This window comes from Gavia stellata, chromosome 1 (genome assembly GCF_030936135.1).
Source record: "Gavia stellata isolate bGavSte3 chromosome 1, bGavSte3.hap2, whole genome shotgun sequence".
NCBI lineage: Eukaryota > Metazoa > Chordata > Aves > Gaviiformes > Gaviidae > Gavia > Gavia stellata.
In genome coordinates this window covers 5,776,230-5,801,553 of record NC_082594.1, presented here as the reverse complement: position 1 = coordinate 5,801,553, position 25,324 = coordinate 5,776,230, and positions in this window count along the sequence as shown.

The window sequence follows — 25,324 nt, the reverse complement described above, 5'->3', positions numbered from 1 at the left end:
TTTACTAATAGGTAAACAAGAGCTGAAAAGAATTGGATTTTAAAATATCAGATGTGCCTATTCTCTATAGTGTAAAGTGACATTCATCATATTAAGCTATTGGTCCTAAAAGCTACTGCCATACTGTGCTACCTGAATGTATTTCCATAGTCTCTTTAGGATGTGCTGATAAATCTTTCTTCTGTACTTGTGGCTTTGACCGCGAGAAATAGATCTAACTTTCTATTTACTCCAGTTTTGTATTAATAACTTCTAGGACTCTATTTTTGGAGTAATTTGCAATTTTCAACTAACAAATTAAACCGAGGATTTGAGCACTGATGTTATGAACTGTCTTACAGGGTATTCCAACCTGGACTTCCTAGCATATCTTGTTAATTATTTCTTGAAATTTCTTCTAGTTTCCTTCTATCTAAAGTGAATTCTTTATTTTACAGCCACACTTAGTAGGCATTTGTGAGTTAAAGCAACAGAATGTTACATATTCTTATGCACTGAGGCCCTCTTACTATTCTAAATTGCATCAGACTCCTGATGTCCTTTGATGCAATTATGGTGAAATTATTTTCATATTGTATAAGCCAAGGGGGTACTGGGACCCTAGCTATTAGACACTATCTTGAGACTAGATTTGGAGTTCCTATTTCTGTTCGCACCTTCTTCATCTTGACTGGACAGGTTGGAAAGTCTGGGTTACCTTCTGGTACTCAACACGAACATCCTCATGATCTGCCAGGTCTACAAGATGAGGAGCAACATTCAGCCCTTTAAGACAGGATACCCATTTGGAGCTTTGGGAGAGAAAAAGAACATTTTTTTCTGAATGATCACATTGTAACATATGAGCTAGGAGAGTTATTCTTTCCTTCTTACTTTCATTTGTCCATCTGAGCTTTAGGGTTCCCATTTAAGTGGTTTAGTGGCTTCATATGTTCTTGTCAGAGAGGGGCCGGCAGAACAAAGAGTAGCGATACTCATATCCTTCAACATGTAGCAGAGGATAAATGCAGTACAATACCTAGGCAGATGAGGGAAGGATATCTTCCAAGCTCATAACATGTATAATCCTAAAGAAAACGATACCTATCTAAATAAGATTGAAAACAATACATACATACATATTCATTTATTCAGATTGCATAAACTAATGGGTTTTTTTGAGTGTAATGTGTAATTTAAATGTCTGTATTTAAGCCTGACCCCATCACTTTAAAACCTAATGCATTTTCCTTTGTACTCTGCAAACACCAAGTGTAACGATTTAATTTCATTTTATAAATGCTTTCACAAATAACAAACTCCAACACTAATCCTTCCTTAGTGGTTGTTCTGGTAAAATCATAGTCCTGGCCTTGAACTCAGCATGCAATGTGTTTCTGTACGCAGTGAACAGCTCACATAAGAACGAGTATCTTTATCTCACCTTAGCTCAGGTGGGATTTCTGTAAAAGGAACTGCGTACTGCTTTGGGACCACATTTAATGTTTGTGGGATCAGCTCTTTTTTCTATGTTTTTGGAGAATGCCAACATCTCATGAGCCTCTCTTTAAGCATCTGTAGGTTTTGGTTAGCAGTGTTGTGGAGGCTGAGTACACAGGTATCAAAGTGCCAGCTGTATGACTCACAGAAGTTATTTTCAGCTTTGGCAGCTAATACAGGAAGGTAAGACAACTGCTTAATAATCCTAACAGACAGAAAGGAAATACGACTGTGGACACAGAGTTTCATCTGATCAGGGTTACACAATGTAGAGCAATGTAAGGTGCTTGGATCTGAAATAATATTTGTAGGTGGCTGTCAAAATCTTCCACCAGATAGTCCCACCCTGAATATTTTCTGTCTTTTGTGCATGCGTTCAGAAACACTTTTCCCCATGAGTGACCGGCCAAGTGTGTAACATCCTTTTTCCAGTCATTAAAAAGGAGTCAAAGTCACACTTGAGCCTCAAAAATTAATATGAGCAAAAAGGCTTCCTATAGCCTCAAAAATTAATATGGGGAAACAGGCTTCCTAGTGATGGATTTAATGGATGGACCTACATTTAATTCTGTCCTATCACTAACATTAACCATAATCTGTGCCAGAGACGTAGGAGACAAATATGTCTCAAACTGCCAGTTATCTTTATAACTGGCCTTATCTCTCACCTAGGAAATCCTAAAATCAGTTGATTCCCAGAATCTGAAAGGTACAGGAAAAAGATCACTTTATAACAGACCTATTTCTTTTACTTCTCCGTATATATTCAATGCTGGCCCTAGCTGAAGCCGTAACACAGGGCAAGGCAGATGTCTGACCTGAAGTGTTGTACGGCCCTCTCATGCTGTAACTCACCCACGCTGCACCCTCTCTGCAGCACGGCCAACAGCTGTAGCATTAGTGCTGCAGTGTAATCTGATTAACCCCCCAAAAAGAGCATGCTTTATAGCACGCACAGTGCAGGCAAAACGGGAAGTGGCCAAGAAGGCCAACGGCATCCTGGCCTGTATCAGAAACAGTGTGGCCAGCAGGAGCAGGGAGGGGATCGTGCCCCTGTACTCGGCGCTGGTGAGGCCGCACCTCGAATGCTGTGTTCAGTTTTGGGCCCCTCACTACAAGAAGGACATTGAGGTGCTGGAGCATGTCCAGAGAAGGGCGACGAAGCTGGTGAGGGGTCTGGAGCACAAGTCTGATGAGGAGCGGCTGAGGGAACTGGGGTTGTTCAGCCTGGAGAAGAGGAGGCTGAGGGGAGACCTCATCGCTCTCTACAATTACCTGAAAGGGGGTTGTGGTGAGGTGGGTGTTGGTCTCTTCTCCCAAGTGACAAGCAACAGGACAAGAAGAAATGGCCTCAAGTTGCGCCAGGGGAGGTTCAGGCTCGATATTGGGAAAAATGTCTTTACTGAGAGAGTGGTGAAGCACTGGCAGAGGCTGCCCAGGGAAGTGGTGGAGTCACCATCACTGGAGGTGTTCAAGGAACGTGTGGATGAGGCATTGTGGGACATGGTTTAGTGGGCATGGTGGTGTTGGGTTGATGGTTGGACTTGATGATCTTAGAGGTCTTTTCCAACCTTAGTGATTCTGTGATTCCGTGAAGCGCTCAAGAGGTGAAAGGCACTAACTGACGTCTCACCCCTTGTGTTTGCAGGTTTGACACGATGGGAGTGCAGTGCCAAGCTGTGCTACCTGTGGGGGCCTCATTGCTGCAAAATGTAAGAGGGGATTACAGGACGGTCAGCCATGCTCTGTCCTGTGTTTTGCCTTCTCATGGTAGCTTGTAGAGGGGGAATTATCTGCATCTCTGCATTGGTATGGATTAACTGGGAGCCAGGCTGAGTTTTCCTTGTGCAGTGTGGTGTTATCTCAAAGCCATAGTAGTAACAACAGGTTTTGGGGCTGCGTGCTGGAAATGTTAAACTTTACGCTTAGTGCAGATTAGGTGCTGGCTGGTGCTCTGGCTCTGGCTCACTCTGACACGCAGTCCAGCCTGCACCAGGAGACATCGCCAGGAAATCTTCTCCATGTTCTTTGGAGAGAGCTTCCCTGAGGGTAGCTGTATTGCTGCTCTACCGCGGAGGAAAATGTAAACTTGGCTGGGTATATATTGTTACGTCTTAATCTCACACAATAAATCCTGTACAAATGATACACCGAAAACATTTCTGATCTATGTTACCCATCATACTGCAAAGAAATATTTGTGGTACTTTGCCCTTTGCTCAACCAGAATGACCTTCATTTGGATAACATTATAGTCATCGGGGGAGAATGGACTAGAGACAAGTTAGCCTTTAGAAATGCTTTAAAAACCTTTGTCTGGGTGCTGCATGAAGTATCCTGTCATTTCTTTGAGTTTTGGCATATCCCTGTCACTTTAACTTATATCCTTCTGTCTTGCACTTCCATTCTAAGTGGGGCTGCAGGTTTCTCATGGCAAATTAAAGAACAAGAAAAGGTAAAAATGCCCAAAATCACGGAAATTACATCAGGATGTACAAAAAAGCAAGGAAATTTTACAGACAACTTCATTTTTTATTTTTATTTTTTTTCAAAATGGATTCTTATTCATATGGGTGGGTTTGAAAGAGATGGACTGTATGACATAATCGTTTTCTTTTAGCTCAGCCTGTAAAAATGGGATGTTTCTGTAGATTTCTTAGACGTTTTCCTTCCTTTGGCACTTGATGACACCTGCATTTATTGTTAGGCATGAGGTGTTCAGACCTCTCAGAACTACTTCCTAAACCAGTTGTTTCCTTGATAATGTTTCTTTTAATATGATCACCATTTAAAAAAATCTATGCTTTTTAATATATTGTATGTATTTGACATGAACCTGGTTTTTAATTCTCGATTATACAGGAAATAGAGTTATCTAGGTAGATATGTGGTAGTTATTGGTACATTTTTGTATCTTATAGAGTAGGCATGTTGCCTACTCATCCTCAGACTGCTTTATGCATTTATAGATTGGAGGGGGGGGCTCATCTCTGATACCACCGTTGGTCTTTGCTCTTGCTGTTCTGTCTTGTCTCATGACTTACACATGAGCTACTCATTCACCTACATGCTCACAGATCAGAACAAAAAATCCAAAATGTTAAAATGTCACTGGAGAAAGAACAGGGAAACCTGTCAGGTACTCTAAGACACTGATGACAACTATGACGTACAGCCTCTGGTGTTCTGACACAATGGTATAAAATAAAGATCCTGTGGGTGATGGGTCTGGAGCCTTCTGTTGTCATAAATTCAGTAGACCTTTTTTCTCCAAAAACCTTGTGTAAGGATACCCAGGCAAAAAGGCTATAAAAATATTGCAACTGAGAAAGGAGAATATTTTAAATTTCTTTCACATTCACTTTATGCAGGTGAATAATGTACAGACCAATGGATTACCAGTTGGACTTCCTTTGGGTGGCTTTTTCTGACACAAATTTATGATGCCCAAAGGCAATTGGCTAACACTATTTTCTAGGGTAGACATAAGCATATATGTGTCATCACCTCCCATTGGGGACTTCAGCTGAGCATTCTTTCCAAGTTACACTTTCAGCAGGGCACAATTATTGCTGGCAAATACTAACATACTTCTTCCTTTACACTTTGTTACCTAATACATCTAACCTTATGGTCAGCCATGGAAAAGGAGTTATCTTCTGCAATGCAAAGATCTGTCCTTTCTTTAACTTTCTGTGACAGTGACAATGTCCTATTCTAGCCTACAGGGAACATGTTTATAGTTTGGTTTCTTTGCATGCTATTCCCTTTCCAGATGATTGCAAGCAAATTTATAGCTAGGTTTTAAAGTCAGTTTGTCTCTTGAGCTTGGTCCTTATAGTTTAGAAGGTGGGAAAGAAGTAGAGACACAATCAAAGATGATGGCTTTGTATTGCTATATGATGTGTTTTCATGAAATATGACGTACTTTGTTTTTAGGATAGACATGAGCACATTTTTGCTGTCTTATGCCATTGATTTCCAAGCTCTCCAGCATAACATTGGTTATTCAGTTCCTCACTCTCTTTAAATTACACGTGGAATTCATTTAACTTAATGTCAGGATCAGCATTCATCTGTCTATGTACAGGTTTCTTGTACCATTTGAGATATCCTGATATAGCTGAGACATCGTCATGGATATAACACAGGCAATTTGTATTCCATCGGAGCACTAGCTGAAAGACAAGTTCACATAGTTCACTGAGAGCTATACAAACTCTGGTGTCTGAACACAGAACTGAACCCCACCTGAAAGTTAGATGAGGTCAATCCTACCCCTAGAAAAACTACAATGGGAGCTTTTAGCCCATTATGCCTCATAACCATCCTGTAATACTAAATGGGGTTCATAAGATGATGCAGATATTTTCATGTTTCTGGTGTGAAGTTTGACATTATTTAATATCATTTAATATGATTTTCAAAAGATTACTTTTACACACTAGTTATGCACTGAAACACACCCCACCCCCCCACCCCACCCCTGCCATTAACACAGACTTTCAGGTAAAGAACAAGGTAAATGTTGGTGTAAACTTCACCACAACTGATAAATAGCTTTTCCTAGGTCTAATTGCATATATGTTTGGTTGACTCGCAAGACTGTTTGTAGCAGCACCATCTAGGGGCTACAGCTAATAATTGTGCTAACATGGAGGGAAATATCCAAAACCATTTTTCTGTCTCACTGGCACAGCTACATAGTTGAATAAGATTGATTTGGAATTTTAATATTTCTTTGTTCAGTGAGCTTCAATGACTCATTTTTTTTTATGAAATACAGAGACATGAGAAAAAAGGAAGAGGTTTTGACTTGATTTTTAAATTAAATGCCTTGGTGAAAAGCTGGCTGCACTGAAAGCAATGCAAAAGCTTCCATTGATGTCTATAAGCTGAGATTTCGCTTGATTATTTTTCCTATTTAAACACATTCCTCTTTTAATGAAATACATTTACATCTATAACATCTGAGACAGACAATTCTAAGGCTTAATCTTTTTGTAGCATCTTTAAACTTGAGTTGAAGAGTTGAAAGCAAATCAGAAATAATAACCAGACATTTATGCTTTCCGCTCAAGAGACTGTGTGGAAATGCATTGCTCTGTTTTGTGTTTCTCTTCCCTTTCCAATACATAAAACATTTCATCCATCAGTAGCTACTGCCTAGAAGTCCGAAAAACTCCATAAATCCTGGAATATATCTGGAGTCTCTAATAGGAAAGAAAATATTTGAGGCCTGACCTTCTCCTTAAATTTCCTAGTGAAAGCACAAGTAACTAATCATAGCAGTAGAATTAAAATGACAGAATTAATAGCATCAGAAGAATTATAAGCAGATATTAAGGCCCAGCTTCAACAATCATCTGCAACAATCATCTGCTAGTTCTGTTTTTCCCTCCTACCTATTCTATTTTAAAGGTTTTAGGTACAGGAATACTCATGATAATGTTCTCATTGCCAATTACTAAGCCTTTAATGGATTTTTGGAATAAAATACAAAATTATATAGAAAGCTAAGATACTGTAAAAAGCCAAGACTGTGAAGAAAATGCATGCTTGCTTTTGTATTATTATTAGGTTCCGTTATGTTAAGCCAGGAATGGAGGTAGTCCTTACCTCACTTTTTTTTTGAAAGCTTGAACTCAGGAAGAGAAATAATAGCAGATAAGCCAGGAGGAAAGAAAGAAGAGTGAAACAGAGGGCTGAGGGGCCTATTGAGATGTTTGAGCTTGCTGTTTAGCTGGTGTGCTCCCAGATTTCACCCTGGACTGCCAGAAGCTCAGTCCTGGATAGCACTCACTGAAAGCTGTCAGAGCATCACTGCTCTGTGTTTGACATAGTGACTGTGAGACTTCTTTGGCATGGGAACTGGCTGAGGAATACCCAGCTTAGCAGTTTGCATGAGGATTAAATTTCTGCCCTGATGCTTTATCTGAAAATATCTGCTCAGCTAGGAATCCTAATGCAAGCATTTCCTATCCTTGCTGGTCCATCACAGTGAGCTTTTATATTGAAGCTAAAGTGAAGCTGATGGAGAGAGGAAGGACTTCTGATTATGAGCTTCCGAAGTGATTCTATTTTGGTTCAAACCAGACACTGCTTTTGACCAAGTGGAATGTTTATAGTGTCATAAATTGTTGCGCTCTTAAATTCATAGTCGCTCTCTTGGGAAACCAGATATGCTAAACTATTAGGCAGCTAAATTGCAGATAAGGGATGTGGCTTCTGCAGGTTCTCCATCAAGTCACTTTGGGGAAACTGACACATGTGGGGTGGGATTTGGAGCACCTCCTATCGTCTAAAGTGTGATGGTCTGAATAAACCCAACTCTGCCTTTAGAAAAACAGGTTTGAAAATGGCCTTCTATGACATCCCATCGCAGTGATTTACTTTTAGTATTGTGAGACTCAAGCTCGTGGACATGAGCGTCCATGTTGTGGGAACTGGTCGGAGAGGGCATGTTACAGCCCCCGGATTTCCTCCCGCTGCACTTGGGGTGGGGATGATCCTCACCTTTGTACCCTGGGGAGATGGAGACAGTCACAGCTGATTGCATCCAGCACTTTAAGGGACAAAGCGACTAAAAAACTTTTATTCTGTGACAGGTTATAGGGCCTGGAGCTTCTTTGGGCTCAATGTATTGTCATTCTACTTGTGAGGGGTTTGCCTTGGTCTCTTGCTCTTAATTTTCATTCATCATAAATACCATGGTGACTCCTTTCAATACAAATACACTTCTGTTGTGTTTGATACTTTTGTTGCCTGAAAACTGTATAGCTGAATTTGAACATAAGAATAAGGATGTCACCAAGCAGGTGGTTATTTTTATTTATTTATTGCTTAGCCAAGTGTACTTTGTTTATGTGCGTTCTGCTGTGTATGTGTATATATACTTATGAGTTATTACATAAATCACCTGATAATTTCCCCATTACTAATTGATCAATAAGCTTGTGGGAAAGCTGTGTGATTTCGCTTAAATTCTTTTTTTGTCAGGGAAATTGAGGAAGCTCAGAATTCGCTTTCCTCCAGCATTATACTAACACACAGTTGTCTGTAAAAGCACACCCACCAGGGCAAGAAATAATAGCATGGATACATTTTGTACGGTGAGTGAATGTTTATGGAAACATCTTCACAAAATTTGCTTATTTCTTCAGAATTACTGTTGTTTATGGATAATAAAAATTATTAGTAGAAAATATGAAGAAAAGTACAGCCACAGAAAGCACTATTATTTTGTGTGGTTTAGCTTCTTAACAGCTTGGCTTTACCTTTGTGTCTGCTTCCTGATTATTATTATTCTATCAATGGTGATAAAAGTGAAGGAGAAGGAATGGTTGTTTAACTGAACTCATGCTTTTACTGAACACGTTTCTATGTAAGATTAAAATCACCATAGAAGTGAAGGTATTTTTAACAATACAATGCACTTAAATGCCTGTTGCTCCGCACAGCCTACTAAGACAGAATTTCACCATCTAAATTCAGCGCAGAACACATCCTGATTGTGTTAGAGACTATATTTTCTTGATCACTTTAATGAAACCTGAATTTGGCTCTACACACAGGTTCCAATGTTTGCATCCATTTTAATCTAACAGTTCATCTCCTTGCACCCACCTAGTTAACATTTTGTTATAGAAAAGTCTGGTTTTGAATAGAAGTTGCTTGGCTTCAAAAGAGTGGGAGCGTCCAGGGACCCATTCAAGGGCTCCATGCCACAGCCTTGCCTGTGACTGCTTTTTCATACCACCTTCAGGTCAATGTTTACATGACCTAATGCACATACTAATGTTGTAGGGTGCCTCAGAAAGTAGGGAGCCATAAGTGTTGCTGTGGGGGTTTATGCCTGACCCGCCTGCCAGAAAAAATCAAATCCACACGCCCATTTGAAAAAGAAGCCAAGGAGAGTCCTACTGTCCTCTGCACTGGCTTTCAAACATGGGAAATGAAGTCAGCATGAGCACTCAGGTGTGTAAAGTTACATATGTAGTTATGTACTTGGCTGAACCGGGATCTTCTATTGGTACAAATGGAAAGGGAAGGGAGGAAAGGGGTTTCCTCTTTAAAACATCCAAAATCAAAGGTATTTGCTGTAGTAAAGCCATCATCAAACTTCAGTGGCAGATTACAGAGAATTCAAAGAATGAAATTGTCATGTCTTGTTGGAAACAGGCATACAGCTTCTCCTTACTACCTCAGAAACAAAAAGCAATGCCTTCCAAAGAAGTGGAAAACAAAATCTGTAGGGGAAGAAGGCTGAAATAGCTGAGTGGTAAATACAGATATAAGCAATGCTTGAATAATTTATATGTTCCATGTGAAAGAGAATTTGCATCTTAGCCGTACTAATTCTCCTTGATCTGCTTTGCTACACATTTACATATCAGAGCTGAAGGTCATTGAAGAGTTATAGGGCAGAACCTTTCTATTGTGTTAATCACTTACAACTCTAATTTCACACTACATCAGTCCTTTTTACTTGGCCTCACAGAGTCCACTGCAATCTTCCTCTAAAAATCTTACAGCCAAAACCATTTGCTCACTGTGCATTCAAAAAAAGGAGTCTCTATGATATCCTGGACAGAGAAGGGAAGCATAAACAACTATGGAAAAATAATTCTGGGGTAAGCTGGAAGTGGTTTAGCTTCTGGTGCCTTTCAGGAAGCCCCAAGGCATCTCTGAGTAGTGCTTAGCTGTCAGTAATTCTGACTCTGAAGGTATAGGGAAATTAGAAGATTACCAATTATTTTAGCAGTGAAATGGGGAACAGTCAACTTCTCAGAGTAGTGAGGGTACAAAAACCACTAGCTAACAGCTATAAGCATTGGGTTTTGAGATGGAGCTGCATCAGCTTAGGAAGACTGTTTCAGTGTCCAAAATTCACCTTTCTGTATCTTTACGAGGGGTCTCATTACAAACTCCCAACTCCGTGCCTGTTTAAACTTGTATTAGTATGCAGTCTTCAGAGTAAATTCCAGTGTATAGTAGCTCCTGTTCAATTAATATAAACATGTATGAATTAGGTGTAGTCTATAATAAGATGTATATCACTACATCTAATTATATATCACTGCATCTGAAGGTAAGAAAAGATTTAGTATTAGATCATTACTTTTACAGACAGAATAAAATATTTCCCAATGCCTTAATATCCTGCTTTAAAGATTATAAAATATTATGTCTTTTCTTTTGGATTTTTCCATGTTCTAACTTTTTCCATATTCAGCTTTTTTTCTCATTCTTTTATAAATTTTATTTGACATCCTAAATCTTTTCTCCATGGTACCGCATGGGACTCTGACCCCTTCATAACTTTATACATTCTTAAGTACTCCTGTAATTTTCTTTTTAATTCAGCAAAATGCAGAAATACAAGCTAAAATGCATCCCTAAGCTGCAAAGAAATTTTAAAACTGCTTTTAAGTGCACTGCTGACTCAAGGCCTTAATGGTATTGGGAAGAAACATTAAAGGAAAATCTTTATCCTTTGGATGGAACTATACATAATTGGGGCATTTCACAAATAAATATTGTTAGCCCTCTCATATTTTCTGTTTCCTCTCTCTAAGCTTCTTACTGATCATTAATTTTTGCCAGGCTATATGATACCCTGGAAATCAATGTACTATTTCAGGTAGGCTGCACCATAATATTCTATATAGATGTTAATTATTCTTTTTACTAGAGTTTGGATTTAGAAATAAAAACCCATGGTGATTTACACTTCTTTGTAATTAGATGTAATAATTGGAATTTCTTTCATAGTGCAGTCTGGCTCTGCTTTGAAGGAAGAGCATATTTTATATGAGTGATTTCCAATATTTATCAATTTTCCTACATTTCCTTGTCGGCGTCTCTTCTGAAATTTCCCATCGTACTCTCTCTATTGTCATCACTGCAATGCCCATCACTTTCTACGGGTCAAGGAGTTTTGCATGAGTTTCTTACTTTCCTTCCATTTCTCTAACTGCAATTTACCTGGTGGATCATTTCAAAGTGACCTGGTGAAAGGGGGTGATGTGTCTGAGGAATGTACAGCACAAACCAAAAAAGAGCCAAGGAATTTACCCCAGCAAATTTGACTTCCCAGAGGAGTGAAATCTCACATCACACATAGTTCTCCCATCACATCCTTCCAAACCTGTTTTTTGAGTGCTTTTGGTTATCTATATTCTTGGGCTCAGGTGGCAGCTCTCTGGATCATCATTGAAATATGAGATTACATAAAGAGAATACGCTAAATTGTTATTTATGTTGTAAACATATTATATATGCAGCTCAGGAGTAAACTTGGGTTTTAACAGCTGTCTAATATGTACTTTTTGCAAATAATCCCTTCATGCCGACAGCTGGAATTTCCTGGGTTTGAGGACAATCATCCTCCCTCTCATGGGGAATGACTAATTAAAAGTGTCTCTTCAATCATTCCTCATCATCCAAGGATTCTCTAGTGCTGAGGGACATCTGCACAGGGCCAGGTATGCTACCTTTAGCACAGTCAAAGTAAGATAAAGAAACAAATAGGAAATAAAATCCAACTTTTTATATAGAAGTGTCTCTGAGACGTAATCATTGCCCTGATTTGAATCTTCCACGCTTAAAGACATTAACATCCAGCACTTTGTTACCATTACTTAAGAAGATAGAATCATGGACTCATTTAGGTTGGAAAAGACCCTTAAGTTCATCAAGTCCAACTGTAAACCTAACCCTGCTAAGTCCACCACTAAACCATGTTCCTAAGCGCCTCATCCACAAGTTTTTTAAATACCTCCAGCCATGGTGACTCAACCACCTCCCTGGGCAGTTTATTCCAGTGTCTCACCACTCTCTCAGTAAAGACATTTTTCCTAATATCCAGTCTAAACCTCCCCTGGTGCAACTTGAGGCCATTTCCTCTCATCCTGTCACTCACCACTTGGGAGAAGAGGCCAACACCCACCTCTCTGCAACCCCCTTTCAGGTAATTGTAGAGAGCGATGAGGTCTCCCCTCAGCCTCCTCTTCTCCAGACTGAACAACCCCAGCTCCCTCAGCCGTTCCTCATCAGACTTGTGCTCCAGACCCCTCACCAGCTTCGTCGCCCTTCTCTGGACACGCTCCAGCACTTCAATGTCTTTCTTGTAGTGAGGGGCCCAAAACTGAACACAGGATTCGAGGTGCAGCCTCACCAGTGCCGAGTACAGGGGCACGATCCCCTCCCTGCTCCTGCTGGCCACACTGTTTCTGATACAGGCCAGGATGCCGGTGGCCTTCTTGGCCACCTGGGCACACTGCTGGCTCATCTTCAGCCGGCTGTCGACCAACACCCCCAGGTCCTTTTCTGCGGGGCAGCTTTCCAGCCACTCCTCCCCAAGCCTGTAGCGTTGCATGGGGTTGTTGTGACCCAAGTGCAGGACCCGGCACTTGGCCTTATTGAACCTCACACAATTGGCCTGGGCCCATCCATCCAGCCTGTCCAGATCCCTCTGCAGAGCCTTCCTACCCTCCAGCAGATCAACACTCCCGCCCAACTTGGTGTCGTCTGCAAACTTGCTGAGGGTACACTCGATCCCCTTGTTGAGATCATCGATAAATACATTAAACAGAACTGGCCCCAACACTGAGCCCTGGAGAACATCACATGTGACCAGCCGCCAACTGGATTTGCAGTTGGCGGCTACTCACAAGTGAATGCAAAACAATGGTCAAATTCAAATTTGGATTCAGGTTTTGATCAGCTAGTCCTGAAGATTTGAAGTGATGGATGAAAAATCTGGTTTATATTTTGTGTTTATTGTGCAGATCAGCTGATTTATTGAAATAGCATCAAGTGGTAAAATATAATGGCTTCTCCCTTGGTTCCAATACTCTTTTGTCTTTGCTTCTGTTTTTAATATTATTTTTGTAGACTACTCCTTATTTTCATGCTAGTAGTGAATTACTGAAATATATAAAAACCCTGCAAGATAATTTTTATATTGAGCTTATAACCCTTTATTCAGTATTCCAACCTTTCTAGAAGAAGGAAGCAACAGTGGAGGGAATAGAGGGTTCATAGTAATAGAAATCAAAGCATTGAACAATAAAACAAGAACTCCATGGCTGAATAGAGAGCAGAGTTATGGGGAAATCATGAGACAGCTGACACAGAAGCAAAGCTGAACACTGAAAAAGACATTTACACAGCTTAATAATGCATAGTATTTCAAATCTAAGATATCCAGTCTGAGGTGAAATTCAGATGATTTTAGACTAGAAGCAACAAAAAAAAAATTCTGCTCTTATTCAGATGTTCTAATAGAATTTTAAAATAATAAAGGGTTGCCTTATATCTGAATTGCAAGATTTCCAAAGTGAAGGGTGTTTGGATGTGAGTCACAGCTGAGATCGCGATGGCTAGAGAACCTATCACGGGAAGTGATGGCCTACATCCGTAAATGCAATCCAATATGCCAAGGAAAATAAAAGGATTTAAGAAATACAGGGAGAGGCTGAAGGAGCTGCTTAATTCAGCTGTGAGAGGAGAATGACGAAGAGGAGACTTTTGTCTTCAGATACTTAGCAGAGAGCTATAGACATGACAAAGCCAGGCTCTTCTCAGTGGTGCACAGTAAAAGGCAAGAAGCTGTGAAAACAAGCTGCAAAAAGGAAAATTCTGATTAAATATAATGACAAAGGGGAAAAAAACACAATGAGAGTGACTGAGCACAGAAACAGGAGCCCAGAGAGCTTGTACAATCTTCAGCCTTGCTGGTTTTCAAAACTGAACTGGGTGAGGCCCCACACAAAGTGTTTTAACATATAAGCTGGCACTTCTTTGAGTGGGAAGTTGGACTGGACACTCCCCAGAGGTCCCTTCCAATCTGTTGTTTCATGTTTCATGAGACGGTCTGTATTAACAACATAATCGCGTACACGGTTGTTTGCCAATACCAAGTTTGAGCCCTGACACCATCTAGTTTCCTCTTACAGATGTTACAGATGTAGCCTATAATTCTACCAGCCTATGACAATCACTAGTAAAACACATAAGTTAAGCTGAGATACAGTTTTTCAAAAGTCATTCTTACGTATTCTTATTAAAAATCCACAATGTGCATGGTGTAACAAACATATTTAACCTGCTTCTTTAATACAAGGTATCTATCCAGCCCACAACACCCAATAGAAGGAGTAAGTGATTTCACTTTGATAGCACTCTTTACCCATGTTGTAGGGATATTTTTGATTGCCAAAAATTCAGGTATAATTTAAACTTCCGAGGACAGATTAAAATGACAGCTCCATTGGCCAAATGTTGAGAGTACTTTTTACTCAGATTTACACAGCAGTGCCTGGGATCATTAGGTTGTTTTGTTTTGTTATAATCAGTTTTTATTTGTAGTACGCTTCTTACTAAGCTACCTTGCTCTCAGATTAATACAGGCTGATGTTGTTGAGCATTTGCCCATAGTCTAAAAGCATAATCAGAAAACAGAAATAATTTCAATCAGAAGAGAAGTAATTTTGATTCCCCAAAAGCTTCTAAATCATCTATAACTGAGATTTCTGCTTTCAGGATCATTGCTTTTCCCTATTACATGCACTGAAATTAATGTTTGCTGAAAGCAAATAAGAGTAAAATTAAATATTTTCTGATACAAATGATAATTGGGCACTTGTCTGATAAGATGGTTTTATTTAAACAAAATGTACTTGTGTAACACTGCATTTCCGATTCTACAATCCTGTAATCTTCAGGCTGTTTCTCTTTTCCAAGTCATCATAATTAAAGGCAGGTGTTCAATTTAGCCACCAGAAGGGATGAGTTAATAGTGTAATTATTAGTTGTAAAAGATTTTTAATTAGAATTATAAAGTATTTTGTTGTGTAAGATGCAGGTAGATGCTTATCGGATGGTTTTTTTAAGTACATAGTCACCTGTCTCCAATAAAATGAGAAGGACTTCAGCTCCTAAGTATTTTCAAAATGTCATTAGGAGCTTATTTATGTCTCAGGGCACTAATTAAAAATGTTCCTTTGTGCAAAATTCAGAAGTAAATTGTCATCCAAGCTTTCTGGTAACAAATATGTATTACTAATAGAAGTTTAACATCTTCCTTGGTTACTAATGGAGTGGAAAGTATTATATTGTATTGTAGCATTTTATCCTGATTTTCTTTTCCCAATGATTTTCTGTTCCCAAATAGAGAACAAAAATATTTATTAAACAATTCTGACTTATTTACCTTGTTATTAACAATGTTATCCATTTAGTAGACAGTAGATTTTTTTTCCTCAACATATACTGAACACTTTCTTCAAAATCCCAGATTTTATTTCTGCCTTTAGCTTACACTACCAGGTTCTACACCTAATGAATAATTGCTTACTGCTTCATTATTCAGGTTTTATGAACTGCTCCCAAATTTGTATGAAGCATATTGTACTGTTTTGTAGATCTCAAATTTTCACGCATTTTTGACTGGTCTTTGTTGAAAAGCGCAGAATTATCAACACACTAAAAAAAGCACCCTACAACAATATGTGTATAATGAGGACCACTAAATTGGTCGTTATTACTCAGGAAAGAGATCTTGGAATTGTTTAGGTATTTCTTTGAAAGACTAAAGTCAGTCTTTGGTATGGTCAGATGACAAATAGAATATTGAGCTATAAATAGAAAAGGGGTAGAGGACAAAAGAACGTGTCTATTTCATTGCATGGTTCCTTCTATGAATTTTTAATGGCACGTGTACTAGTCATACTATCACAAAAATAATTAGAAGAAATAGAAGAATACTTATTGATATTAATGACATGGAGAATCAGAGGAATGGAATAGTTTGCATGAGGGAAATTGATAAGGATTCTTCACTTTGAAAAAGAGATGAGTGAAAGGTGTTCAATAGAATCATAAATGATGTCCACAAAACTGCAGAAAATGTAGATTTATCACTTCTCAGGATAAGTAGGATCTACCCGTCACACTTGACACTATGAGTAGACAAATTCCATTGGTGGATATTAAAACTTATGGTTCTCAAGAATCGTAGTATCATAGAATCACTGAATCACAGAATAGGTGGGGTTGGAAGGGACATTTAAAGGTCATCTAGTCCAACCCCCTGCCATGAGCAGGGACATCTTCAACTAGATCAGGTTGCTCAGAGCCCCGTCCAACCTGACCGTGAATGTTCCCAGGGATGGGGCATCTACCATCTCTCTGGGCAACCTGGGCCAGTGTTTCACCACCCATATTGTAAAAATTTTTTTCCTTAAATCTAGTCTAAATCTCCCCTCTTTTAGTTTAAAACCATTATCCCTTGTTCTATTGCAACAGACCCTACTGAAAAGTCTGTCCTTATCTTTCTTATAAGACCCTTTAGGTATTGAAAGGCTGCAATATGGCCTCCCCGGAGCCTTCTCATCTCCAGGCTGAACAACACCAACTCTCTCAGCCTTTCCTCATAGGAGAGAGGTGTTCCAGCCCTCTGATCATCTTCATGGCCTTCCTCTGGACCCGCTCCAATGGGTCCATGTCTTTCCTATGCTGAGGACTCCAGAGCTGGATGCAGTACCGCAGGGGGGTCTCACCAGAGCGGAGCAGAGGGGCAGAATCACCTCCCTCGACCTGCTGTCAACGCTTCTTTTGATTCAGCCCAGGATACAGTTGGCTTTCTGGGCTGCAAGAGCACATTGCCAACTCATGTCCAGTTTTTCATCTACCAGTAACCCCAAGTCCTTCTCAATCCCTTCATCCCCCAGCCTGTATTGATACCAGGGGCTGCCCTGACCCAGGTGCAGGGCCTTGCACTTGGCCTTGTTGAACCTTGTGACGTTCACATGGGCCCACTTCTTAAGCTTGTCCAGGTCCCTCTGGATGTCAACCGCACCACTCAGCTCAGTGTCATCTGCAAACTTACTGAGGGTGCACTTGATCCCACTTTCCATGTCATTGATGGAGATATTAAACAGTTCTGGTCCCAGTATGGACCCCTGAGGGACACCACTTGTCACCGATATTCATCTGGACATTGAGTCGTTGACAACCACCCTCTGGATGTGATCATCCAACCAATTGTTCATCCACTGAACAGTCCACCCATCAAATCCATATCTATCTCTCCAACTTAGAGAGAAGGATGTTGTGGGGGACTGTGTCAAAGGCCTTACAGAACTCCTGATAGATGACATCCGTAGCTCTTCCCTTGTCTACTGATGTAGTCACTCCATCACAGAAGGCCACTAGGTTGGTCTGGCAGGACTTGCCCTTGGTGAAGCCATGCTGGGTGTCTTGAATTACCTCCCTGTCCTCCATGTGCCTTAGCATAACTTCTAGGAGGATCTGTTCCATGATCTTCCCAGACACAGAGGTGAGGCTGACAGGTCGGTAGTTCCCAGGGTCCAAAAAGTCTTTAATTTGTTGACTTCTGGAATGTAGAAGAGCATGTTGTAGAAAGAATCAGTTATTATTATTTCTTTTTGCTTAGGAAATGATTGCTTCCTAAGCTGCAGCTCCTGGTCATGGCTGGAAAGAAGCTATTGCATTAGATGCACCTTTGATTTGGCCTATTGTCATGTAGTTCTCACGTACTTAGCTGCTGTAAAAATTGTTACAAAATCCCAGTTTGCTTTTTTTTTTTAGCTTATTTTTCCAACATTTTCACTCAAAGTGTTCTTCATATTTGGGAGATAAACTCATATTCCAAACTTCATGGGACATTTTTTACATAACTGTTAGAATCATACCTCTACGTACTTGCAGGTTTCATGTAAGAGCATTAGTTAAATGATGAATATGCCTGCATATAATACAACAGAGTCATGATTAGGTCATGGAGACCAAAAAAAGACACCACTTAACAAATACTGTATTGAGGCAATAACAGCTCTACCTACCACCCATAATCTGCTAAAAGAACTATATGAGATTTTAATGAGTGTTTATATTTTTCTACTGATAAATAATATACCTAAATGGCTGAACACTTTTACCTACTGCAGGAACACAGATGCTTTTTTCCTTCAATTACTTTAGTCCATATTGTGTCTACTCTCCTCATAACGTTTAAAATTACTTTGTGACAAGTACATACTCCCTGCTTAATAGTAACTTTCTTCTTTCTAAAATCTAAAATAGGAACCTCAGCTCTCTTTTTTCTCTTTTTTTTTTTTTACATTCTGACACAGCTCATCACATGCTGTGCCTGTGATGTGTGCAGACAATAGACTTCTGTTAAATGGAGATTTTTGCGAAGTAACACTGTTGTCATGGAGTCATACCTTTCAAGAGACCAATATGAATCTCAGTGCTGACCTAGCATAAACCCAATCCATGAATTCAAGAATTCATCCAGATGATTCATATTTTAAGAGTACATACTAATCATCATGTCCACCATCATGTGCACATTTCATCCTATTTATTCTGATCAGAAGCTTTTCATATGCTCTAAGACTGTCTTATCACTTCTCTTAATTGAGAATGGAAATGACAGTCCTTTAGAGACCACATCAAGGCAGATCTTCCATGGTAATGGGTGAAAACACCCTATGTGATGTCTATGATGTCTATGCTTTCCACTTTCAATCATCAATGTCTACATTACAATGCTAGTATGCCTCTTGCACCATCACAGGATCAAGACAAATTAATTGCTATTCAGAGGTCATAGTTCCTCCCACATTCCCTCATCAATGTAGTTTCATCAGCCTTCTTTTGTAAATGGAAGAGTTTGCTGTCGTGTGTATGTTTCGCTAACTCAGGTAAGTGAGCAGGACACTGTCCTTCTGGATCTTTGCCTTTCCCTGCCATTTTTCCTCTTTTTCCTATAGTCAGAGGCAATTTTGCTGATAGAGTAGGAAAGCTTTGAGGAGCCTACTTATTTCTTCTCCAATACGACTATCGGCAGATCATGATAATTTAAATGTCGATTAACAGATATGTATGTTGGACTCCATTAGTACCTCTTTGTGTTTGAGTAATTCTTGTTAAAGAACATAGCACTTCATAAAGCTAACTTATTTAATTCAGCCTTTTTCAGGCCAGCACGCGATAATGATCTAACCAAATAGCTTCAAAGGAATAGGAACAGAACAGAAACAGAAGGATACTGTTTAGACATAGTGAAACAGGTGTTCCCATTCATAACCATTTGTTATAAATAATATCAAAGCGATAAATAAAAAAGGAACACTGACTTGGGATAGGAAAAGCAAGCCAAAAAGCTATTGCTACTTCAATTGATATGACTATTTAATCTCTCTACATGAGCCTTGTTTCCAAAAGTTGTCATTATTCAATTTACTGGGGAGTTTGCTGTTGTGCTTTCAGTTCTGACCCAAAAAAAACAATTAAGTCAGCTTATGTCATGACAGTTTTGCCCCAAGAAAAGCAAGAAAAACCGGAAGTGTGATCACTCCATTTTTTTTCTTCTACCCTTTCTGATTTTTACAAATGAAAATTTTTTTACATTGTTCAATGGAATAACAGTCAGGAAAGATCAAGGCTTTTGAATCCTATATCAAATTGTATGCGTTGTAGTTCACTGATCCAGAAAATATCTATATGTTCTGAAATATTTTCTTCCTAATAGAGGCTCCACAAAAGAAATTAAAAATTGATAAAGGATGTGGATACTGAACAAGTGTACTGGTTGTGATAATGTTATAGTGATACACTGCATGGTGCTCAAGACATTTAAACACACAAGAAAATGCAAACCCCCCCGAATTTGTCTTGTATTCTTTTTAAATATAATAGTACTGGCCTTGTGTGAAATGTTTACTTATTTTGGAGAGCTGCTGTTCACATGAATAGCCTCATTCACTCTCTAAAACCGTTGTATGAGTGGTCTACAGCAACAATAAAAAGAAAAAAAGCACCGTTCATATATAAAGGTGTATATATTGAATAATGATCATATACACATTAATTTGTATAGCCATGGGGCTGGAAAACAGCTTCATTCATTTCAATTTCCTATTAGTAAACCAACAAATTTGTCCAAGGTAATTGCTAGATGAATATTATGTACTTTGGACATGAGAGTACGTATAAGGAACTAATGAAACCAAGTTCACAGTAGTTCTATAAACTAAACTGATACTTGTCTCTTGACAAAAAAAGATTAAGTGTAGGCAGCTAAAAACCTGTCAACCTTTAACTTGCTTAGGGTTTCTTCAGAAATCAAATTTTGTTTCAGTTATCAGTGCCGAGTACCTAAAATAAACATTTGATTAAACAAGAAAGCAAGCAAGTTGGATTTTTTATGCTATCGACTTCTTCACTGAGCCTCTTGGATTAGAAAAATAAAAATAAAAACTATCAATGAAGTTATACCAAAGCCTGATAAATGCTTTCTTTGACTTAAGGACCGTAACTTGTGTTTTCACAGAATCACAGAATCATTAAGGTTGGAAAAGACCTGTAAAATCATCAAGTCCAACCATCAACCAACAAACACCACCATGCCCATTAAACCATGTCCACAGTGCCTCGTCCACACGTTCCTTGAACACCTCCAGTGAGGGTGACTCCACCACTTCCCTGGGCAGCTTATTCCAGTGTCTCACCACTCTCTCAGCACAGAAATTTCTCCTAAAATCCAGCCTGAACCTCCCCTGGCGCAACTTGCGGCCATTTCCTCTTGTCCTGTCACTTGTCACTTGGGGGAAGAAACCAACACCCACCTCTCTGCAATCCCCTTTCTTTTTGACCAGGGCAGACAGTTCAAGGTGCTCCAGAAAGCTATAGTAGTACCAGTCCTTACACAGGGATACATTATAGACTGCATTCCTATATTGTATGCTTTACATTAACTCTTACAGGGATGGCAAAGGGTGGATGTTTCTGTGGTCTAATTCGTAGATGCAAACTGTCCAGGGTTATTGAGCACAAACATAACACTTGTGATTCACAAGGTCGTCAAGGCGTTCTCCAGGACACAGGCTATTGGAAATGGTTGTTGTTGTTGTGCTCTGGCCATCTACTAATGGCTTTTTTGAGGATGGATTTCTGGGCTTGGTAGGAATTTGCCTTTACTCAATATGATTTTTTTTTTTTCCTATGCTTGTGTATTTTCTTGTAACAAAATAAATTTAACATATTTTCCAAAGCAAGGAGTAACAGTCTATCCAGTTAAATCAGCCTCTGTTTAAACTGAATTGTCATGATTCATCTCACCCCACTGCAGAAATCTCTAGTGTGAATGTCTACGTCAGAGCTAGTAATCCACATCTTATTCTCAACGGAGACAAATAGGCACTTTCAGGCTGTGATTCAGTGCATCTTGAGGCAGATATCTAAAATGCATTATGTCATAAAACAGTGTTAAGTGCCAACGCTGTGCAATAAATCCACAGAAATGCCCTAGCAGGATACTTACTGTAACATGTTTTTCACATGACCTTTTGACCCCTGATGAGAAACTACTGGGATCCAATCAGAAATCAAAATATAATCATTCATTTCTCTCACACATTCCTTCAGGACTCTTTAAAGAAAAGGTAAGAGGCAAAACTGCTGTCAAGGAACTTGATTTTACTCAGTTGCCAGGTCATTAATAAGCATACTTCATATTTAATTCTGAAATAATTTCAAATTCGGTATTTAAAAGAAGATAAAAAATGGCCTGCTGGGCAGGACCATCTAACCCTGTATTTGGCCTCCAGAAGGGGCAATAAGAGAAGCTGCCTATGGAAAGCATCGAATCTTGACCACTGTCTGCAGTCTGCTTCTCTTGCATTCCCCCAGCATCCAGAACTGTTGTTTTTGAGATGTTAGAGGTTACACCCCTGCCTTTCCTGTTTCTTTTAATGGGTATGCTGCCTATGAATTTTTTTGACACTTTTTATATCAGATTTTCTTGACATCAGGTTTTGGAGGTTCACTTTTCATTGTGTAGAGAGGAGTTTCAGTTATCTGTTTTAAACCTGTCTCCTGCAAGCTTCAGCCAGTGCCCCATCTTTCTTGTATTGTGAGTATTGGGTGAAAAAAAAACCCAAACAAACAGTTTTGCATTCCCCTTATCTTCTCCCTTTTGACTTCATAAACCGTGATTATATTCCTCCTCAGCCTTCTCCTGTCCAGAGCCCCACCATCCTCCCAGGGCCGTTGCTCCATCCTTCTGCTCGTTTTGACTAAGCTACTCTGAACCTTTGTCTTACTCCACAACATCCCTCTTGAGATGAGATCAGATCAGCACATGGCACTTCAAGGTGTGGGTACATAAGACTTTTATACTGTGGCAAATGATGCTTTCTCTACTGCTTGCAACACCTTTTCTGATGATGCTCACCATTAGATGAACGCTAGGACTTGTCCAAAACAGTGGGAGCTTCAAATAGGTGCTCCAAATCAGGACCAAGGGAAGCATGTTTTTCCACTGGCCATGCAGAGAATCGTCTAAATTTGAGTAGCCTCCTGCATTAGAAACCTAGAGGTAGAGGGTGTGAAATCTTCCTAAAATTGAAGAAAGGAAAACTCCACGCCTTTTGTCGAATTTCCTGGACTCTGTACCTGAAGTTGTTTAGCATTTGGAAAGACAGAGTTTAGTGCTATAACTCCCACGCATCCAAGTGAAAATCTGAATAATGAAAAGATAGTTTTGTTTACATCTCATGCCTTAAGGGTAAGATTTACCCTGGTGGGGTTAAATGGGTCTTAAGAGATAAATGGGCTTTTGCAGAGGTTTGAATCCCATGCAAAGAAAATAAACAATGAATCAGAAACTACAGGAGTTTGATGTGTGGGTTTTTTAGTAGGAAATCTAAACTTCCCAAGAGTGCAAGGAACAGGAAAATTAATTGAGCTCATGATGGCCCCAGTTTCCTTCAAGGGTTTTTAACTGATTATATATTACTTGGACCTTTGCTCAGAAAGAGAAATTAGAAGTCAAATCATGGTACTTGAAGAAACTGATAGTAATTACAGCTGCAGCAATAATGACTTACTAATGCTTTCAGTCTAGCATGAAACTTCTTCATTAGATTTTTTTCACTACATAACTTTTTTTCCAGTTCTTCTCTTTATCTTCGGGACAAATGTAATATGTGGTAGTTGACACACACACTGACTCAGACATGCACACACACACACTCACAGAAATTGCAGTGTTTGACAGGTTACAGTCAGGTAAGGCCAAATGTTTACAGTCATATATCCATTTTACCCCTGCAAAAGCTTGCAGCCAGAGGCAAATTCTGCTAGAGAAAGCCAAGATTATAAGGTAACACATTGGGCCATGAAGTGCATTAACCACAGAATGAAATCTTGATGAATGTTTTTAACTTTTTTTCTACTGAAGCAATAGTCATGTGTGTGAAAAAGTCCTTTCTAAAGGACTTTTCTAAACTCCTTCCTTTATTCATCCTCCAAGGCCCCTATTACTAGCTTGTATGGAATACCTTCACAAAACCACCTATTAATTCAGCATACAAGGCAGTGCAAATCCCTCCTGGAAACAGCTGTAATGCTGACTGCCAGATACGTGTGTTTCTTCTGCATTGTAAAACAACAGCTGTAGGTTCGCTTTTTAGTGACCATAAAGGGTGCAACAATATAAGGCAATGCGTACAATGGAAACATCTTGTAATGCATTAAATCCTTCTGAGAAACTTCGTGTAACATTAAGGGGAAAAAAAAAACAACAAAAAAACCCCAAAACAATCAAACAAACAAAAAAACCCCAAAACCCAAAGCAAAGTCTTCCTTGCAGCTACTAGATCTCTATGGCTTTAATATAAACCTGAAAAGATTCGAGAGGGCAGGCAATGTCAATTGCAACTCTGCTTTCTCCAGTTTCTCACAAAAGCATTTCCCTGAGCTAACGCGCTGTTTTAAAAGTCAAATCTGGGGATTATTTGTTACACGTTTCTTGTAAAATCAATGAGGAGAAAAAAATGTACCTAAAACCCCACATTTTATTTCAGCTCAGAAATTCTACAGTGCATTAAGCCAGGCTGTATGGTGTGATTTGTGCTGTGCTACAGCAGTCACTTGTTTGTTCTTTCTTTAATAAGGTAATTTAGAAGTTCATAATGTACCTGATATGCATGATCCATTTTGCCTCCTGAAGGAGATCCTTCAGCAAATCTTTTGTTATATTTGATCTTTGATTTTTTTTCCTTCCTAATAACTCTCTGGTTATTGAAATGCTTCAGCTGAGGAACGGTGAATCAGTCCATGAAACGCTATCAGTGTCTCATTATTAATGTCTCATTAGTGAATATTTGTAGGCAAGATTGCATGGTACGCAAACATAACTAAATGGTGGAGAGAAATGTTCTAGTAGCTGATATTGGGACTAGAAAAAAAAATAAAATAAAAAAAAGGAGAATGAAATGCAGCAAACCAGAAAAAAATTAAAAAGCAAGTAGTAGAATGAGCACCGAAACTCATGAAGGAAGCCTGATTTCCCATTGCTTGATGACTCATTTTTAAATTATTTTTTCAGTAAGGAGTGAACTCTGAAGCATCTGAAGGTGGCATATTTGTAAGAGCTTGTGCTGCTGTGGATGCTCTGGAGTCTAATGACCTCAGGCTGCTGCCTTGGCCTCAGCTTGGCCACTTTCAGGTCTCTTTTTTCTCCCATAGCTCCTGCTTATCTTTGACTTGTCATCCATTCAGTCAGCTTTCGCTGAAAGTGGTAGACAGGCTTTAAATGTATCAAAACTAAACGAGCATTTGAATAGGCAGAATCCCTAATTATAGCGACTCTTCTTCTGTGGGAAGCTTGGCTACAAATGGTTACATCAGCTGCAATTGCTTTTACGTGCTTCTTTGTAGCAAGCTATTAACAGAAATTGCACCTCTGAGTGTGGTTGTTAATTCTAAGTGTTAGTAATTTATTCCTAAAATTATTTGGGGGTCC